Genomic DNA, 21,132 nt, shown 5'->3' with positions numbered 1-21,132 from the left:
TTTAGGTTTATTTTATTTTCTTTCTTTTTTAATGTAATTGTATATATGTAGCATAGTCAAGTTCGCGAGAATCGCTTCATACGGATAGCAAGACCGATCATCGAAACGATTTTTAAGAGAGGATGGTAAAGACCTCAGGGAGTGGGCGACTGAAAAGAAGATATATAGCAAAGATTTAAAAGTGTTTATAAATACAGTACGAATCCTTATTAAAGTATAGGGAAACTACGGTTTCTCAAATTCACACAAAGTTCTATTTTTATGTATATTTTATGTTTGTGTTTTGAATTGACAAATCTAATATATAAAATTTCCATGTCACAATGTTAGTTACCGTGCTCCTCCGAAACGGCTTGACCGATTTTTACTAAATTTTATATGTGTATTCAGTAGGTCTGAGAATCGGCTACTATCTATATTGTCCATACCCCTAAGTGATAAGGGTTGTTCACCCTTAAATTTTTTGATGAAAATTTTTGTTTTTATTTATTTATGATACAGCATACAAAAATACATACATCTCTAAATTTTCACCCCTCTACGAGCAACCCTTATTTTTTATTTGTAAATTAAAAACATTATTTTTTTTTTGCAAAACAACGTTTGTGGGATCGGCTAGTATACGTATAGTACTTATTATCCTATTTCGAAAAATGTTTTTTTATTACTACTTTTACGAATAATTACAAAAAATTAATTACATACATTACAACTTAACATTAAATAACATTTTATTACAAATGAATTATCATTATTATGTTTCAATCAATATTTCTTTTCACACAAACATACATTCCGACGACATAATTAAGATCGTAGGAACTCTCTGGATTAGGTCAACTCAGGACTTGCTACCGTTGTTCGAAAAGGAAGTTTTATTTTCTATAGAATTGGTGAAGTTAAATAAACAGCAGCTTGTTGCCCTAATTCTGTTACAGAAGAGATATGGTTTGACAATTCACATTGACATATTAACAAAAGTTTTGCTATTAAAAGAAAATTCCAACGATCATGACTATCTTGGCAGAAGACCCATGCCTTGAAGTAGGCGTCTATCGGCTGATATGAACGAATTATTGAAATAAGGTCAAACTAATGTTGTTTGGAAGAAATCGCTTTTACATTTGCGATTAAACTACCATAGTTTCTCGTGTCTTGAATCACACACACACAAAGAGTTAAATAACTATTTAATTTGGCTTATTTACTATAATATAATACACCATACGCACTGCAAGATATAAACCTCTCCCAAAGATTTTTATGTGGGGATATACTATAGTTGCCACTCTTAGCAGGCGAATTGTCGATCGCGGTGTGGTATTATGGTACGCAGAGGACGCTGTTACCAATGTTCTGGAAACTGGTTTCTGAGCAGTGGTTATCCTATGTGATTAATGCACAAAGTATGAATTATATATAAGATTGTATCCCGGAATCGAACCCGCAACCCACGATACCAAGTTTCTGTTCTAGGCTACCACTGCTCAATCTGCCTATTTGTACGTATAGAAACCAAAAAAAAATTCTTAAGTTCACCAGGACGTTAGATATAATATTCTTTGCTTTTACGTTAATAAACATAAAATGTAATAAAACTGACCGTCATAGATATCTATATACGACATGGATGCGATTAAGTGGAATTGTTCTTTTTAATTTATTTTTTAATTGTTTTAGGGTCGTCTCTCTAGTACACCATGTATTTAATAGACCATATACAGGATGATTGCTTACAGGCGTAAAAGCTATAAAGGCGTGAATGTATAGCTCATTTGCTGTCAGTTAATTTATAGTACGACCTATTTAATAATAAATGGTTTCAGAAATTATAAACAAGGCAATTTTAGAGAGATAGAGCGTCTTAAAACGAAGTAAATATCTTAAGTAAGAAAAGGACCAATATTTAGACACTTCATCACATGCAGTGGTAGTCGTGCAACAAAGTGCACCGCCCGACAGCCCGCTGATAAATATTGGTCCTTTTCTTATTTAGGATTGACTTCCGCAAGGTAACGCCTGATTCCATTAAAAAAAAACAAGTAACTATCTGTCAGTAAATTTTGTACTGCCAAAAGTTACAGGACCTGCCGCATTCTAAAAGAAAAAAATGTAACATTTTTCAAAGTGTTTACTTTATAGAGAGTAATTGGAAATAGATTTAAATGCTTTTACACGTATAAACAATCACCTTTTGTATGGAATGTCTTAGAATCTGTACGAAGTAAGAAAACTTATTCTAGTTTATAGTGTTCGATTCGTCAACTCTCCAAATAAGACTTGCCTATATTTGGGACTGCTTGTCCATTTCTCTGTTACCTTAGTTCAATTTAGTACAAATGTGTACTTCGCAACAAAAAGCGCTGTAGGTTATTTGACTCATAAAAGTTGAGTTAGATAAAAAGGTTTACGCTAAGTATCTATAACTGCCTCTCTAGAAGGTATACCATCATCATTTCAGCCATTCGACATCCGCTGATCCGCCATCATCACTATAAAGTAGTTGGCGTCTTATTAAAAGACGTTTGTAACACTTTATCAATTTATTTAACACACGAACAAATTTTTATTAGCGCTTGAGTGCGAGCAAAAAAGACGTGCATTCGTCGTAGGACTCTGGGGCGCAATGTGCTCTGCGACCGAGTGAAAGCGGGCAATAGAACAAAGGCGCAAAAGAAATAAAAGAAACAAAAGAAACAAAAGTAACAAAAGGTCTGCGCCCGCGTCACCGGTGCGTGCATGTGCTCGCTGCACTAATTCGGCACACTAAGTTCGCCCGTCGGCTATGCTCGCCCACAAAATCTTACACCTATTATTCATTCAGACATCACGTCAGTGTATATACGACTCCCACAACTACCTGACCAAGACGCACGGATCTAGAAAGGGATCAAAAGACGCCTTGAAAAGAACCAGGAAGTCCACTCCAAACTAGTGATCAACTAATTGACTTGTCACGCCCAAAGAAGAGGATGAAAGGAAGATTGGAATAAGATCTCTTGAAGAAGAAACGGACAGCGAGAGAGGAAACGACATCGAAGGCTACACACAGCATTTAGTTTTAAATAATTGAGGTCAAGCACAAAGTTTGTAAGTCCAGAATTAAATATCACTGTAAAAGCTTTTCAAGGCTTTAGTGCGTTTGCGTGCTTTCGTGCAACTTTTCTGAATGAAGGATAGGAGTACTATCATGATTTTTACTGACTTAACTTTTCCGTTAAGTATATCAAGTTACTTAAACTACTTAGGAGGTAACATCAGCAAGTTATCTATGACTATATCGACGTATTTGCTTATTCACCCGTTAACTTTCCGCGCTTCAATTCTTATTATTCAATTCTTAGTATTCTTGTTATCTCTATTACAAGTGTCCTATCCTGTATTTTTCATGGGACTGTACTTGTCCCGCGTCTATGCCTGTATTTTTCAATATTATTATTAGCCCTGTGTTAACCATAGGCCTATCCGAAAGATCACCACGAAGTTGGGGCGAATGGTGGGTCACCTACGCTATGTCTACCGAATTCTGAACATTCTATTAATTATTGCAGCCTATTCGTATTAGGAATAAAGTGTTATAGAACAATTAATTAGAAACCCGTAATCACATTGACTATATATAATAGACCCTAGTTTTGGATAAAGTCAGTAATTCATAATAGTCAGTTATATACAAAAAATCTCATTCACATTAAAGGAATTTTTAAAATTATTAAGGGCACCCCAAGAAAATTTCGCGCAATCTATTTTATTAAAACCAAATTCGGAAGCGGCTTAAAGAATTCGCAGTTTGGTATCTTACCTCCGTATTGATTTTTGAATGTTGGAATATTTATGTAGGCAATGTGTATAATATATGTTGACATGGCCAAACATAGAGCAAAAATTAAAGATTAAAAAAAATAAGTTCAGGTTTTAAACTGACTTTCATGGTGGAAGTAGAATAAAAAAGTAGCCCCTATTAACACTGAAAGTACTAAAAGCGTGATATATTTTTACTAGCGAGTATAAAAAAATCTCGTAGTATAGTTTATTATGTCTGGTGCCAAAAATATAGGCGTGTTCAAAGAGGTTGCTAATACCAAAGAATATTTGTCTAAGCTACTAGTGTAAGGGGTCCCGTTCTAACGAAAGCGCGATTTAAAATACAATCAACGCCATCTAGTGTAGAATAAAGTAAGTTCAAATGTGTTGTGACATTGTTACAATATTTAAATCCATTTTTTTTATTTCGAAATTTTGTATGATTAGTTTACCTTTTTTTAGTTGAACAAACAGACAAACGCACTTCTCGACTATATAGGGATGCAACTTCTTTAGAAGCTACAAGATAACAGTTGCATAGTTATCAATAACTAGTTGTAAGCGAGTGATTAGTTTTACAACCGCTTTCCTCCTGGCTCAGGCCGCGCGCGTGACCATAGCGTTCTAGTGTTTCTTCTGTCGCTAATACAAAAACTTTTTAAAGAAATTTCTTTTTTTTTCTTTGGTGCCAGTAACAAAACAATCATTGTAAGTATTTTTATATTTTTATTCCATTATCATTTCATTTTATTTTGAAATTCTTATGTGATGCGAAAAGGGAGTGATTTATAGTAAATTGTATTGAAGGTATAAATGAATAAGGATATGCCTCCTTGATTGCGGCATTTAGAAATAGATTTTCAGACGCGTTGTTCAAAGATAAATGTCAAAATTATGTCAATATATTGACGAAATTTAATTATAATTTGAAAAACGAAAGTGCCTAAATTATAACTAAAATATGACGAAATCTACTTCATAAAAGTAAGTTTGATCTACTTCTTGACTTCTAAAGTTTGATCTCAGCTTCTTCGTATGACCTTCCAGAGTTTTTTTTATTTTATTGTTCCCTCTATCTTATTGTTGGGACAGGGACGTATTCCGCAAAGATTTTTTTATTTTGAATTTCCATTAGTCTTTCTCTCTCTCTCTCTCTCTCATCTTTTACAATTTTTCCCTTTTTGTCTTCTTTTATTCCTTTCTTCTCATATGACTTCCATGCTGGCATTAGATGTGTGAAACATGACCCTATCATACTGGAACCAGGTCACATAGTTAGACTTATCGATCCCTTAAAGCATTGCGTGTAAAAAAAAATTAAAAACTAAAAGTGTACTTTGTTATATCCCTCCTTTTACTTCATGTTACAACACCAATTCATTAATGACACTGCAAGCTTGACTCGTAGATGTGCATAAAATAATAATGTTTATTATTAACATCATATGTGTTTATATAAAATTTAATAATATAGAAATCCATTCAAACTAATATATGTATATATATATAAATTCAAAAGTATGTTTGACTTACGAAATAAACCTTGAATAACCATATAAAAAAATGTTGTGGTCTGATTTTGGGCCATGTATAAAATAAAATGCAGGACACTTCGCATTAAACATATTGAAAATATATACAAGGGTACTATGCCTAAAATGATGATGTATATATATTTACTAGATATTTAAAATATTAGCAAGAATAATAGCACGCTATCGCTAGCTTGTTATTGCATACAAATTAATTGATACATCGTAAAAAATAATGCTAAGAAGTTGAATAATTGTTTCGTATTATAAAACTAATTGATGTGAATTATAGTATAATGTTTCTATAAATCGTTGCATTTTGATACCGATAACTCTGTTATAATAATTATAAAGATATGCTATATATAATCTGTATTGAATTTGTGTGAACATTTAGATTATCTACATGGTTTTTGGTGACAGGTCTAAAATCTTTATAGCTGTGCATATATAGCTCATTTATCAGCAAAAAACTTTTAATCCTTTACACCTATTTTCATTCAACCTGTATAAAGTGTTCGCTGGCTAAAAGTTTTTATAGTACAAAGTCTGCAACGACAGATAGAAAATAATTAACTCCAATATATATATTTGGGGGACCCGAAGTAATGTCGTTTCTGCGCATGTCGATGTTCGATTGTCATTTGGTAGTTCATTACATACTTGAAAGACGTGTATAAAATGGCAAAAGGTTGTTGATAACGAAGGTGAATAAATTGTTGAATAGAAATAAAAACTTGTTAAAATCTAGTCGTGTGGATTTAACTTAAGAATGCGACATTACTTTCCAGTCAGCCTAATAAAATATAATAATTACAATTTAGGAAACGATTTTTCTTACTAGCAATAAATTTTTGAATAAGATGTAATATGGTACACTCTATTGTATATATATTCATTAAATGATCACAAATAATGCTATGGATTAACCCTTTTAAAGGTTTTACACCTAGGTCTAAACAACCTGTATTTCTTCGCGGCTTATTTCTAAACAGCGTGAACAATAAAAGACGAATAAACTTTTGTAAATATAATTTATTTACAATAATATTCACTTTATTTAATTGAATCATGAAAAGATATGTTTTAATACCGCTATCTCCGAAGACGCACCACACTGTTCTAGCCACCTAAAGTACAGGACACGCTGTCTCTTAAAACACACTGAGTAAAACAAGCTTAGAAGGTTACAAGTATCTAAAGAAGGTTTTTATTACTGCCTAAAATCACACAAACAAGTTTTCCCCTCTCGGCGAGCTTTTTAGTTTCTCTTCTCGTAGAGCCTTGCGTGAATCTTCCGTCTAAGTCAGGGATGAGCAACCCGCGGCCCGCAGGCCGCATGCGGCCCTCGAGGCAAGTAAATTTTAATTTATTTATGTATTTTTTTAAAAAATGCTAGAATCAAGGCTTTAAAGATAATAAAAGTGTCTAATTAGTTGTAAATCGGTTGATAAATTACGTTTATAGAACATAAAATACGTTTATAACATGGTTTGAACCTTGAATATATGCTTTTTTTTTCATGGCCCACTGTTTTTGAAACTGCGGCCCTCCGACCAAAAAAGGTTGCTCACCCCTGGTCTAAGTGATAAGCAAGAGCTCCACTTCCTCTCCAGCGACATCTCTTGGACATGCCAAGGTTGCATGAAATCCTTGGATTCGGGCAATTGTCATTGTCGTAATTACTGGAGAAGGTCTATACCTTGTAGTGGGTGCCTATCTCCAGCAGTAAAGTTCCTGGAATGATGAGCTTATCAAGATATGAATTTCTTTCGATGGCCGTACACCATACCCACTTAGCCACCACTGCCTGATGTTCATGGTAATTTTGAAATATATCTCAAGGTATTTATTACAGGAACCAAAAAAAAATAATAACTAAAAATATGGAAAAGAAAAATTATAATTATTTACGTCTATCGACATTTTATCGTTCAATATTATTTACCTGTTTATAAAATAGTTTACCAACGTAAAAACAATGTTTGTGGTACGAATAATTATGGTGAATTAGTGTTTTGCGACTTCCGTTGAACGCAGGCTTTCAACCGGTCCTTGTAAATTTATAGGAAAGCCTATATATTGCTGTGGAATTCTTACAGTTGAAATGACATTGCAAAGCAAATATATAAACAAAAATGGACGCATATCAATGTTATAGCAAAGAAAATATATAGAAATTGATTTATCTCGTCCCATTAACAGTTAATAATGCTTTATATGAGCGATACGTTGCCCCAGTGATTACGTTATCATTCCCGCACTGTCCGCGCCTCTGCCACCTTCCTCGCACCAGCTGTAAGTTTTTTTTTAATATCAATATTGCAACAGATTATATATTTTTTAATAATTGACTGATCGAAATAAATAGTTTTTTTTTTCTAACGGGTATTAAAACCAGTATTAATTATTATTATTTTAAAATTACGGTGAATGGGAATACGATTTAAAATATTTTTAATTTGAAATGTCGTATGAGTCCCATATAAAATATAATATTAACCCAATTAATATTTAAACCTGCCGATATTTGAAAAGTATTGAGGCGAAATTAATTAATAATTATTTAATCTTATTATTTTAAATCAATCTGGTTTTAAATCTCGCGTTCAGATACAGAATTTTTTTTTAACTTAGAACAAAATTACATAATTATCATTTATGATGCAATTAAAGTAAATTTTTACTTTTTAATTCTACCATATTGACAATTGGGATAAATAGGTGTTACAATAATTTTTTTTTGAATATTTTATTTTCCAAATATTGCCTAGAAATTTTTAAAATTTTTATTTTTTCTGACTTTTATTGCTGTTAAACCACTATACCGCGCCTTAGGTATTAGCGAGGCAAAGGGGGTATCAGCCGCTCCGTTCCCTACTCAGCTGTTAACGTTTGATTTAGCTTTAGAACAAAGTTCAATTAAAATATTTATTGAGAGTTGAATCTAAAGTTTACCACTCTGGAGTTTGGCTTAAAACTACTGAGTTATATAGTAATATCGTTTGATTTATAACCTCAAATCTCCTAATTTTTGGCGGGAATTTTTTAACTAATTAAAAATGTAAATAATAAAAATATAATTATTATTTACAAATTATTTTATTATTATTTTTATTCAATTAATTTAATTTTAAAACGGATAATTTAGAATACATCAAATATAATTTTTTCTCCGCCATTTTTCTATTATTTCGTTGCGTCAAGCTTAGTCACTGTAAATAGACTGAAAGATAACCTAATAAAAATACTTTTTATCACGTAATCCTTGTCGAAATCATTTTGGAATCTATATATCATTAGAAACGATGTAATATTGTTTTATCATAATTAGAAACATTTCAACATAGAACTAAATCTCTTACCTTCACTGACGTACTAATTGGGTCGACTTACCATTTCTACAATGAATGGTTATTTCGACTATTACTGGTAGCAAAATAATAAATAAAATTATTCATTATTCGGTGTCATTAGACCCTTTGATAAATAATACAAAAACAATAATTATTTTTAAAACTAACAATAGAATAGTTAGTCTAAATATTTTTTTTATTAGATATGACCGACTGGCAACCTCTAAAAGTCCGAGCAATGCACTACTAATCCACCCCACGTTGAAACTATTAATCTATAGATTAAAAAAATTACCAACAAGCGTTCGATTATCGAAATTAACACGTCTCAAAAACAAATATTATTTATCTGTAATCTTTAAAAGATAAGTAAATATTAAGCCAGATTAGTACGTCATTAGTTAAATCAAATGTAATTTATGGCAACTTTGATAATAATATTAATCAGGCCTTACGCAACATAAAATCTAATCATGAGTCATAAACACATCATATTTGATTTATAACCTCATTTCCCATTTTTGGCGCGAAGTTTTTTTTAAACGAAAAAAATTCGTCCAATAAAAACTAACCTAAAAACTTTTTTCTGCTGTTTGTTTTCATTAAATAATAATGTTTTAACAACAATGAATCAAGTACTTATTTTTTGAATTGTCTTTATAACCTTCATGTAACGTGAAAATCAGCATGATGCCCTGTATAATCTATGACGACATACAGATAATTAATAAAACAGAATTGTAAACATTTTCTCTCCATTTTTCTATTGTTTCGTTCCTACCAAATAGTTAATAACGAAGTAATTTTAATATAGATACATTATATTATAAAATCAATTAAACTAGCGTAATAAAAAACCTTTGGAGGGACGGAAAATATTTTTTAATTTAATATTTTTTAAGTTATACCTTTTGTTTAATTCTACTCTTCACACAATTTCTTTCATACTTTCTTCATTCTTTGCCTCACTCCATACTTCACCTTACACTCCTCCCTACAATTTTCACAGTAACACAGTTACAATTTTTCATTTTTAAATTTCTCTGGTCTACTTTCTATCCCACTTTATTTTTAAAATTTTAACATTTAAAATTTTTTCTTCTTAATTTATTTTTGGTATATATTATTATATTCATTTTACTTATGATCTGACTAGATATTTAGATCTTGCCTGATCTCATTTATTTCAATATAGAACCTCCTTAATATCTAACTGCAACATCAGAGAAATGCAGGACGACGTTCGTCATCGCTCAGGCGATATTGTGTTAGAAAGGAGATGTTTCCTGATCTTTCTGTTTCGATTACGAGATCCTTTCTGAATTTGTCGAGTTCAGGACACCCAGTGACCAGAAAAACCACGATCTTATCCATCCCTGGATCACAGAAGAACGAGGTACTGTCCTTGGGCTTAAATCGATGAAAGTACTCTGAGAATTATATAAAATTGTATCTCGGGATCGAACTTGCGATTTACAATTGCAAACTTTAGTCCTCTACCGCTGAGCTATAGCTGTTCAATTAAAAACTATAACACTGAGCTTAAATGGACATAACAAATAGTCTAAAGCACGCTATATAAAAACGCTTAAAAGATTAAAATCAATTTTCTTGTTATTTACCACGCTTTGTTTTTATTTAATATTATTTATTGTACACGTTAAGATACATTTAATAAGTTTTACAATGATATACAAAAAAGTACAATGGGCGGTTTTATTACACAAGGCAATCTCTTACTGACAACCCTAGTATGGAAAAGGAAAGTACTAATAATGGGTAGTTTACGTGTACAAAAAATACATATTTACAAACAAACGAACATAAACATAAATAGACATACATACTTAAACATAAATTCATATGTATATAACATATATACTTATAATAAATAAGGCTTTGTTTGTGCGTTTTGCACATATAATTGTAATTTATTTTGCACCAACTAACCCGACAGATAATATGTCTTATGTATGAATAATTAATTCTAAATTCAATTAATACTGATAAACCCGCGTACTTTATAATGAATGTTTTATGTACTTTTTCAAAAATTGTTACGGTTCTACGCAATTTATTTAAGTACTAAAAAAATAATTAGTCGGTAAAATCGTTCTCAAATCATGACGTTACCACAGAAAAATAGAGACTATTTTATATATATATACATATAAATAAATTCAAACAATTTAAATGTCAATATTAATTTAATGAGAATGTTTAAAATTGCACAATATTTACAAATTGCAATCGCGATATCCAATTTTTTTTTTAATTTTGCAATCCCTATCCCAGCAACCAAGGTCATAAATGCTTACGTTTGTCTGTTTGCTTTAAAAAAAAAAACACTCGAAGTAAATGATGCGAGCGGTTAATAAAATAAATAAATGATTTCTAGTAACACTTGAAAACGATAAATAAACATATTAAACAAACAACGAGTTTCCCATGCCGTCATGCTAATTCAACAAAGTTGGCAAGACTGCATATTGCCGCCTGTGATATTAAAAGTATTTAACATAATGCTATTTATTATCGTTGAGAATTTTATTCGTTTTAATATTCAACAGATAATAAAAGTATCATATGGTAAGTTATTTATAAAAAATATATTTAACACGTTCAGTGCGCAATGGGGTCTGTAAAACCTCGTGTCCCGTTTGTGTTGCGCCGAGGAAAAACGTAGACTTCTCTGTCATGCGGAGGATGTAACTTCTGTTTGAATGTAAATAGGAAAGAGATAAATATACATCTGAAATGTGCTATTGATCCTGGGTTCTGTGGTAAACCTACCTAAATACGGAGTTTTTTAAGCCTTGTGCTGCACTAATTAAACAAAATGTTGATGCAGTGCGGAACGAGGTCGAAAGCACGCATACCTCGTACGCATCCTGCGCTAGCTTCAATCGGCCAGTATTGTATATAGAATTTAATTAAAATAATTAGGCTGTGATTAATAATTACAACTTAATTACAATTTTATTTAAATAAATCTTATTTAATTTAAATTCATCGCTACTTTTATAATATTTTGCATCACTTTTTTTTAAGTATGCCTTTTTTAGTGCGGTACGGGTACATTAGATCCCGTACTTTGTTTTTCCTACAGATTCTAATCTAAGTTACCGAACCACCGGCGGCGGTAGATTTAGGTGCATCAATTAATTTTTAATAATAATCCAGACGTAAGTCTTAGATTTTTTTACTTCGCCCCAAAAAAAAAAGATTTTAGTCTAGTAACGCGTTGTCACAATGTCTGGTTTAGGGTTCAAAACTCCCCATACCGCAGTTAATGGAAAATATAGCAAAACTAGTGCCGATGGAAACGTGTTAAAAATTAACCTATGTAATCAAACCGTCGTTTAAACTTAATTAGTAACTATTGCTGCCTAATGTATGCGATATTACAAGACAATACTTGTGTTGGCTTTGAATTATCGTGTAAAAAGAAGATTAATAATTTCAACGACAATATTTTTTAAATTTGAAATAAGAATAATTATCGATTTATAATTTGAACTTTATTTTAAAATCGTTCTTTATAGTCTTATGACGTCATAACGTCTTTTGAATAGTTTTCTAGAAGACGCTGTTCAGGTCGTTGAAAGACGCAGACCGTTTTCAACCGGTCCTATAGAGAATCTATGGGAAACAGTGGACGTTCTATTTTTAAAATAATTATGATGTTTTAAAAAGTAATACATTTCACTTTAATTATTTAATCTGAAATCCCGATAGAAATCTTATCCAACTTATCTAATCAAGTATAGGAATGTTCCAACCGGAAAAAAGTAATTAACTACACAATCGAAAGTGCCATATTTCTTGTAATATAAACATATTGTAGATAAGGCAATAAATACATTTAAAAAACTTTTAAGTTAAACGGTTTTTTGATACCTATATTGTGGTGGTTGTGGAAAAATATGTAGTCCGCCATATTGGAACGGCGTCCATCTTGAATTTTAATTTTTGACATAATCATCGTGTTTTACTAGTGTAGCCCTTTCATTTGATACCCATATTGAGGGGGTTAAGGAAAAATATGTAATCCGCCATTTTGTATCGGCGGCCATCTTAGATTTATAATGTTATTTTTTTTATTATATTGTATTGTCATCTAAATTAAATATGTGTACCAAATTTCACATCAATCTGACAATGGGAAGGTGCTTAAATTTCAATTTCTAATTTTGACCCAAATCAACAAATTCCGTGCGGGTCGAACTAAATAAAACCGTTTAAAAATGTATTAAATGCAACACAAACGTTATAGTTTCTTCACTTGCATTATACATTGGTGACATTTGAAGTATTTAAAACTGGCCACTTTAATTAAAAAAAAAAACTCTACTAGTCTTATCATGTACATTGCTTCATTGTGTCAAATATTTTCATATACAGGGTGATTAGCATTCACCCAAGCGATGTGAGTACTCGGAGACCCTTCAATCAGATTACAAAGTAGTATATAGTAACAGCCACCTAAACAGAGACATCTGAGAGAGATCTCAAGCTTTATTAAATAAAACGAAGTTAACCCTTAGAGCGCCATACGCCTTTCCCTCTCTTAACAACGGAATATGAAATTCAGAGAACGATAGTTACCATATGTCGCACAAAAATATATGAAAAATATAAATGTTTTAAATTTATAACAATATGATATTTAAAGATTTCTCTGCAATATTTCCTTTAAATTCATATAACTTGTTTATTTTTTTATAACTCGTAATAAGGAGTAAGATCTACATAATCCAAAACAATAGAGATATCTTAAATACAAACTGAATGGTTATAACTGTAAATATCTTTATTAAATGTATAGCGCATTTGTTAGCAAAAAACTTTAAGACTTTACTATTTCTAATCACCATGTATAAAGTAATATATGAAATACGTTACACTATTTTTTTATAACAATACGACTGGCCAGTAACTTTAATATATATGCAGAACAAAATCTACAAGGACAAATAGTAAACTATAATTATTTTTTTATGTAGCAATCTAAATTTTCATCGTTACGTTATTTATCATATATTATAGAGTTAAGAATATATAGTTATATGTTATGTGTTAATACGTAATGCGACATGCCAGTAACTTCTGTCAGTACAAAATCTGCAAGGACAGATAGTAAACAATAATTAATTTTAATATGTAGCAATTCTAATTTTAAAAACGCTTTTTAATCTGTAATATTACATTATTTATTATCACTGAAGCCATTGATTTTATATAGGGTGTACTTTACATAAATTGAACGACAAATAAACTATGCATAAAACTTTTACATCTATTATTGATCATGCTGTATAACGCATCAACTATTGTTGTTTATTATATGTCTCTTACATATTTATTTGCAACAGACACCGGTTTATTACTGTGAGATTTCTCGCAAACGCTTCAGCACTCATGTTTAACATTTTAACTTCGTAAATAATTAAAAACTTGTTATTATAAATGTAAGCGAACAGATTCAATAATAAATATTAACAACGCTTTTAAAATCATCCTGATTTTTTAACTCCTTACGTAAAATATATTATATAGGTTTATTAGTTATATATGTAACAACTTAAAAGAACGTTTGTTGTAAATTTATAGTACATACATATATAATTCAATACCGCAATGTGTCAATACGAAAATAATTGACCAGTGTGTTGTTAGTAATGACTTATGAATCCGAAATCTGTCTGCTAAAAGCGTTATAAAAATTCTAAACGCCTAGAGTAGATAGAAAGAGTTATGCAAAGCGCCTTTCTGTAAAAAGGCTGAGATTGACTTAAAAATTTTGACAGCTAGGTATATGTGTTTTACATTGTTTTGAAGTTTGCCAAAAGAAAATTTCTTGAAAAAAAGAACTAGTTAGCGATAGTAGGTACAATATTTTCCCATACCTTTTCGCATTGGTAACATTTTAGAAAAAAATGAATAAGTTTTTCATCAATATACTAACTCATCACAATATTTCTAGAACTAAAAAACATTCAGACATAAAATTTGGTACGAATATTGTTTCATTAAGTGGAAGTTAACTAAGAATTGTTATGAAATTTTAAGTGCAATGGGGTTTTTCTTTATTAATTCTAATTTCAATCTTTAGCATGTTTTGTTTACAATATATTCTTTTTTGGCGTTTACTGTACGCAGACAGTTGGGTGAGGTATTACCTCTATTTGTTACGAATCTTTCTTCTCCTAGCTGCGAGTCACGACAGCATTTCACTTACAGTTATTCTTATGGATAAATACAGCTAAATTTAATAGATTCAAAAGTCTAAATAAACGGTTTGACCGCTCGTTTTTGGTGAGAATCGCCAAGATTTAGAATGATATGGTGAACTCTGGAGCCTTTAAGAGTAGAGTGAACAGGTTTCTTTTGGATGGGCGTGTACCACCTTTGTCTTCATCTACACTTTCCATCAGGTGAGATGGAAGACAAACGCCTATTCCATTACAACTGTATAAAAAATGTAAACAATACAATTTAAGATTTTTGATAGGTTAAGAGCATCACCAAGCGAAGCGTGGGGAGAACAGCTAGTATATTATATACTGATTGACTTTATTGTTTTGATTAAATAGGCATATTCTTTTAAAAAAAAAATAAAGTCATTGTCATGTTCAATAGCCGTGATTGCGTAATAATAGAGTTTGATTATAATCAAATAAAAAACAATAAATGGAAATTTCTGCAAAAAAAACTAGTTTAAGATAGTAGATATGGAATATTACCGCATTTCCATTATATCGATGTTTTGATAAAACTTTGCGGAATTAAATAATTTCTAACATCGATAGCCTTCCTGATTTGCAGTAATGATGACATTGAAGTTATAGGTTGATAACTTTTTGATGTATTCTTTGGGAAAAATCTTTTAAAAACATTTTCGCGTAATTGCTTTTCGAATATTTTAGAGTGGAAAGGAACCTTTACTTCACTTTATTATATACACACAGAGTTATTTATATAACAAGTGTTTCCGCAAGTGAAAGAATGCGGTTGAACGGATTCCTTCCTTTATTTTCTATGTATTTTTATCTCACAGAATACGGAGTTCCATTCATTGATATATATAAATATATATATATACATATTTTCGGTAAATTAGTGTCCATAATTATACAAATTATATTTTCTTCACCATCATTATTTAAACCGTAGCACATTCACTGTTGAACAAAGGCCTTCACCAAACCTTTTCAAATATACCGGTTAGAAGCTGCATCTAGAGCAGTGTCTCCCAATATATGGGTTTAAGTCTAAAATGATTAAATTCTCATTTGCTGTAAATCAATGTATGGTACCTATTCTAAATCCGATGGTTTCAGGAATAATTTAATTTCATTTTAATTTAATATTCTTTATTGTACACGGTAAGACACATTTATATATTTTCATAATAATAAACAAAAAAGTACAATGGACGGTTTTATCACACTAGGCTATTTCTTTCATAAATGAATAATGAATAATATAGTTAACGTAATAAAAAAGGGTTTGAAAAAGTATTTATAAAATTCAAATTACAATTACATATTGTATACTACTTGTCCATTCAGACTTTGTACTTTCAGAAGTTATTAGCTTTTAAATTCAATAAAAATAAATATTTTAGAGTGATCACTTTATATGACTGAAAATATGTGTAAAAAGTTGCAAACTTTGCTGAAAAATAAGGTATATACTTACCTTTTTAAGTCATACGTAGTTTAACTTATTAAACTTCATAATAAATGTTAATATTTCGTAATAAAACGCGAAATAGGGTTACGTAAACACTCGTAAAGAGTCGCCCTTGACAAATATAAAATGAAGTCATTAATACAATCACTACTTCAATAATGAACACTTAAACAACCCTTCATTTTAAATGTTACAGATAATACGCTATCAGATAACGGTAATGCGTGGAATATGCCATTTTATAGGGAATTTTTATATTTAGAAGGCCAACATGTATATTGAAAATGTTATTGCGTGCGTAGTTTTGTTTTGGCGGGAAAATCGACAAAGATGCATCATTTTATATTAGGTTATTGATTAAAATAAACACATTTTTGTTGTTTTGTATTTTAGTAAAGACGATATATTTCAAATATAAGTAATGTATTTTTTACCATTCAAAGTAACTGTTGCCATAGACCAGAATATCTAAGTTTTTTTTTTAAATATATGACTTTCAAAATTTAGCTGTGTCTGTTGGCCTCTGTCTAGTTACTAAATATGGTCATCTTCTTAAAATAGTATCTGCTTTAATTAATAGAATGAAGCAGATAAACCTTCATGGACTTCTGATTACGAATTGTGAATTCTTATTTTTTTGTCACACCAACGAAGAGTACCGACGAATCTTCCGTAAAATCCTAGGGGTCCACCTGGATCCATTGTTTTTTTTTAATTTTGTATAAATTGAACAAAAGTAATTTTTAATATTTGACAATTTTATCAATCGTCCAAGTCGAGGTTCAGTTCGCTCTTATCTAAAATGCTAAGCGGGTGTTGTATCGACGATTATCTCATCGTGGGGCCCAATCCGAAAAAATAGTAATATTTAGTGGCCTGAGCCGAAGCTCCCCGGGAGCCTTCTAACTTCGCTACTTTAAAAGAAGTTTTAAAGCTACGCACCCTCTGCGCGCCGCCATCTTTAACCCGCGAAATCTGCAAATGTCACGTAAGCAGCAGTGACAGTTCAGTCCAAAAACATGACAATTCATGACATTTAATTTTTTAAACATTTAACCAACATACTCGTGGAAAACAGATTTAAGGATTAAATAAAATCGTGAATATTAAAACAAATAATTTTTAACTATTGTGACTGTTTGAGAAAAAGATACCTTAACACGTCAAATATATATTTGAAAACTGTTGTAGCAATTATGTGTTTTGGCGGGAAAATCAATACATTTGTTTATGGCGCATCATAATTTAGAACATCTGCGCACATTATTACGTCATATTTTTAATTATTAAAAAAGTTTTTTTTCTTTTTTTTTTTATTTTTGTTTAGTAGAGAGAATAGATTTACTAATAAAAAATCGTGATAATAAAACAAATAAATATTTATTACTATCATAATTCGATGTTATATCGCCTAAATAATTACCATGGATATATTAAAATAGAAAAGCGTTTTATTTACATTTTTCAAATTAAGTTACACATAAAGGCTGGATCATTAAGTTTAGCTGATTTTAAAAATAGAAGAAAAACTATAGCGCTAGAAAAGAAAAATAATTATTTTTTATTATTTTTTTATATTAATTTATTTTGTAATATATACAAAGGAATTTTATTTTTTAAAATTAACTGCTGCGTGTGCCATTTAAACGTATACCGTAAATAACTTTTCGAATTTAGAACGCAAATTAGTGAAAACTCGCTGACTCATCGCTCCGGGGATAACAAACCTTTTTTCGTAAATGTCGTATTTGATCGCTGTCGGCATCATGGCACTTGAGGTACACCCTGTGTCGTTAGATCTGTACTCCGAAGAGACCACGTGATTTCCCTGGCTTCTTTAGTTTTCCACTAAACACAACTAATTGCATGTTTGGAATGTCTCAACATTTTGTTGGAACCAGGTCCTGTTGTTGTAGATTTCAAAGTAAATGAAAACAAAGTAAATAAATAAAAATTGCGTAATATTGGTAAGTCGGGATTCAATTTTGAAATTAGAACACCTTTCTGTCCCTGTATTTATAGGTGCGTCTCAAAGTACGCCTACAATTTTTCTTATAGCAAATTTACGTATTGCTAAAATTTTAATAATATTATTTTACGCAAGTATTTTTGCAACACAAGACCATTCATCGTGGCGATCATTGTGGAAAGCACATGTCTTGTGATGAACGTCTATCAGCCGGTATGTTGATGAATTCGTAGGCATTTACCCCCTTATATATCTATGCAGAGATTTACTATAATCGCCACTCTTGGCAGGTGAGTTGGCGCATTGTGCTATTACGGAATACATAAGACGCTACTGTCCATCCTCTGGAAGCTTTGAGCAGTGACAAACCTATATAATTATAATTAATGCACAAGTTATAAATTGTATGCCAGTATTTCGGAAATCAAACTCGCGACCTGCGATTGCAAGTCTTTATCCTGACCTCTGTGCTACCACACCATGACAATGTTTTTACGATATTTTTATAGAATACTTATATACTAAAGTATTTTAGAAAGATATTTTCAGATAACTTTTTTTTAATCACGAAGTTATATAGCGTAATAAATAAATGATTCTAGGGTTCATTTACTATAGATAGTAAAGCGACATCTATGTCTGACGTCATAATGTGTATTCACTGTGTGATGTTCAGATTTGACTATGCCATAATTATTTTGGTTAGAAACATCCATCTCTGGATTTAAAGAAAATCAGTCAAGAAGTGTTTTATTACAAATTTGACGGACTATATAATGGAGTTCTAATTTTTACAATTTCACATCCTTATATGTTGTAAGAAAATATATAAAATATTTTTCGTAAATGAGCAAACCGTACATTTCTTTCAAGTTGTTTCATTGAGAATCCTCCAAAGTGACCTTAGAGCTCAATTGTCTGCCGATCCAGAGGAACAATTTGTAGTATTTTTATTTGTTTACCAACGAAATTATTTAAATTGGCCTCCTCAAAGATCGCTACTATGAACAGCCTTGCGTTGCCGGCACCTAGCGACTACCTGTGATCTCGACTACGTCTTCATATATTAACAATATTACATACAAATACTGAAATTATTGTAGTACAAATACCACGCTATCATAATATGTATATAGTGATTAACAAGTTTTTTTTTAAAAATAAGAATTTAACAAATGAAAGCTAAGGAGCTTTCAATACATTTTCGATCCGGATGCACACTTTTAAAATAATAAATTCCACAGCTTTATGAGTGCAGAACGCGAAAGACGTCTAGCTATCTACGATCATGTAAAGTCCTGTTCAGGCTCTCGAGGGATCCCATGAGAACATAAACTGGGGTTATTGCATCACAAGCAATATTACTACTATTACTATTATAAATGTAATAATTTTTATAATAAGTAATTACTTATAATATAAGTAAATAAAAATGCGAAAAACATTGTACGTTAGAAAAAAAAGACTACCATTAGGCGGTAGAGATTTAAAGGCGATTTATTAAAAAAAAGAAATACACTGAACTGCAAGGCGTGGATAGGCCTCCAACTAGAGGAACCGGTGACATAGTAAAGTCGCGGGAAGTCGATGGATGAGGGGAGGCTCAGGACCGTCATCATGTTGATCTTTGAGGGAGGCCTATTCCTGACAGTGGGCGTCCGTTGAATTAAAAGAAGGTTCTGGAAAAAATAGTTCATATATTAGTTTATATCTGCTGTCAAAGAGTAACAATAATTACTGAATACAGACATATCTTACGACTTCAGGTAATAGAGTAGAGTAGGGAGTATAGGTATGCTATACGCAGGGAGGCCTAGGCCTTGCAGTGGGCTGAAAATTAAAAAGGTCGCCGATCCCTTAGATCGCTTAGTACCTATTCTATAGACTGATCTGGCGTCTGCCATTCATAGGCGCTCGACGTTACCAGACTTCGCCCGCTACTATGGACTAGTAAACATTTCTACCACTTCCAAGCCGTTAACTATGATAGAAGTAGAGTAAGAAACTCCTACAACGCTTCCTACTGAGATTGCCAAAACCATTAAGCGTAAAAACTATAAATAGATTTAGTCTAGGCCTTCAGCACTATGTCAAACCCGGTGAAACAGTATATACTTCAATTCCAAAACAAAACATTACTTACTTAAACCCACTTAAATCTACAAAACAATGCTGTTACACAATGAAACAATTACGTTTCCCGCCAATTCCATTTCGATAGTACACGTTTAAGTTCTAAATTTAAATAAATGTCATTAATTAGTCTTTGTGTCCTTTCCTCGTAGGAAAATGTTCCGATAAACGTACGTTACGTGACGTTCTGGTGTGTGCGGCAGGAAGTTGATTGGTCTCTTTGTTTTAGTTCATACTTAAGCCGTACACGTTGCCCTCATCTTCCGCAATGTGATATTTTGACGTGCAATTGGTGTTGGCGATTCGTGTACATTGTTTAACAAAGGACGCGCGCTTATTTTTGAACAGTGAATCATTTTGGTTTGGTTTAAGTTCGCTATTGTATCAAATATTAATGCAGAATTTAATTTTAACGTAACAAAACCTTTTTTATCGATTCATATTTAGTTAATTACAGATTATATAAGTATATTTTTATAAGTGCTTCAACTACGTTATTCCAATTTAAAACATTGCTACAGACAATTAAATTTTTAAATATACAGGATGATTGGTTATTGCTGTAAAATATTTAAAGAGGTGAATACATAGTTCATTTACTATTAAATATTACATGGTATACCTTGCCCAAGTATTTTTT

The 21,132-nt window shown here is 31.2% G+C and overlaps 1 protein-coding gene across 2 annotated transcripts in view; it reads left to right on the top strand.

Moving 5' to 3' along the window:
- Positions 1 to 4,379: 4,379 nt before the first annotated feature.
- LOC137926081 (facilitated trehalose transporter Tret1-2 homolog) overlaps positions 4,380 to 21,132 on the top strand; it is a 57,277-nt gene continuing 40,524 nt past the window's right edge. The window contains exon 1 of one of the 2 annotated variants that reach the window (XM_068769623.1): positions 4,380 to 4,512. The gene's annotated coding sequence lies outside the window, so the exon portion shown is untranslated. Of the gene's footprint in view, positions 4,513 to 7,562; positions 7,635 to 21,132 lie in introns of those variants that run through there. The other variant, XM_068769624.1, reaches the window with a different exon arrangement.

Source organism: Battus philenor, unplaced genomic scaffold, assembly GCF_028537555.1.
Source record: "Battus philenor isolate CCGP_79_NKW_IND1 unplaced genomic scaffold, ilBatPhil1.0.hap1 SCAF_28, whole genome shotgun sequence".
NCBI classification, from domain to species: Eukaryota; Metazoa; Arthropoda; class Insecta; order Lepidoptera; family Papilionidae; genus Battus; species Battus philenor.
This window is presented reverse-complemented; position numbering and strand designations above follow the sequence as displayed.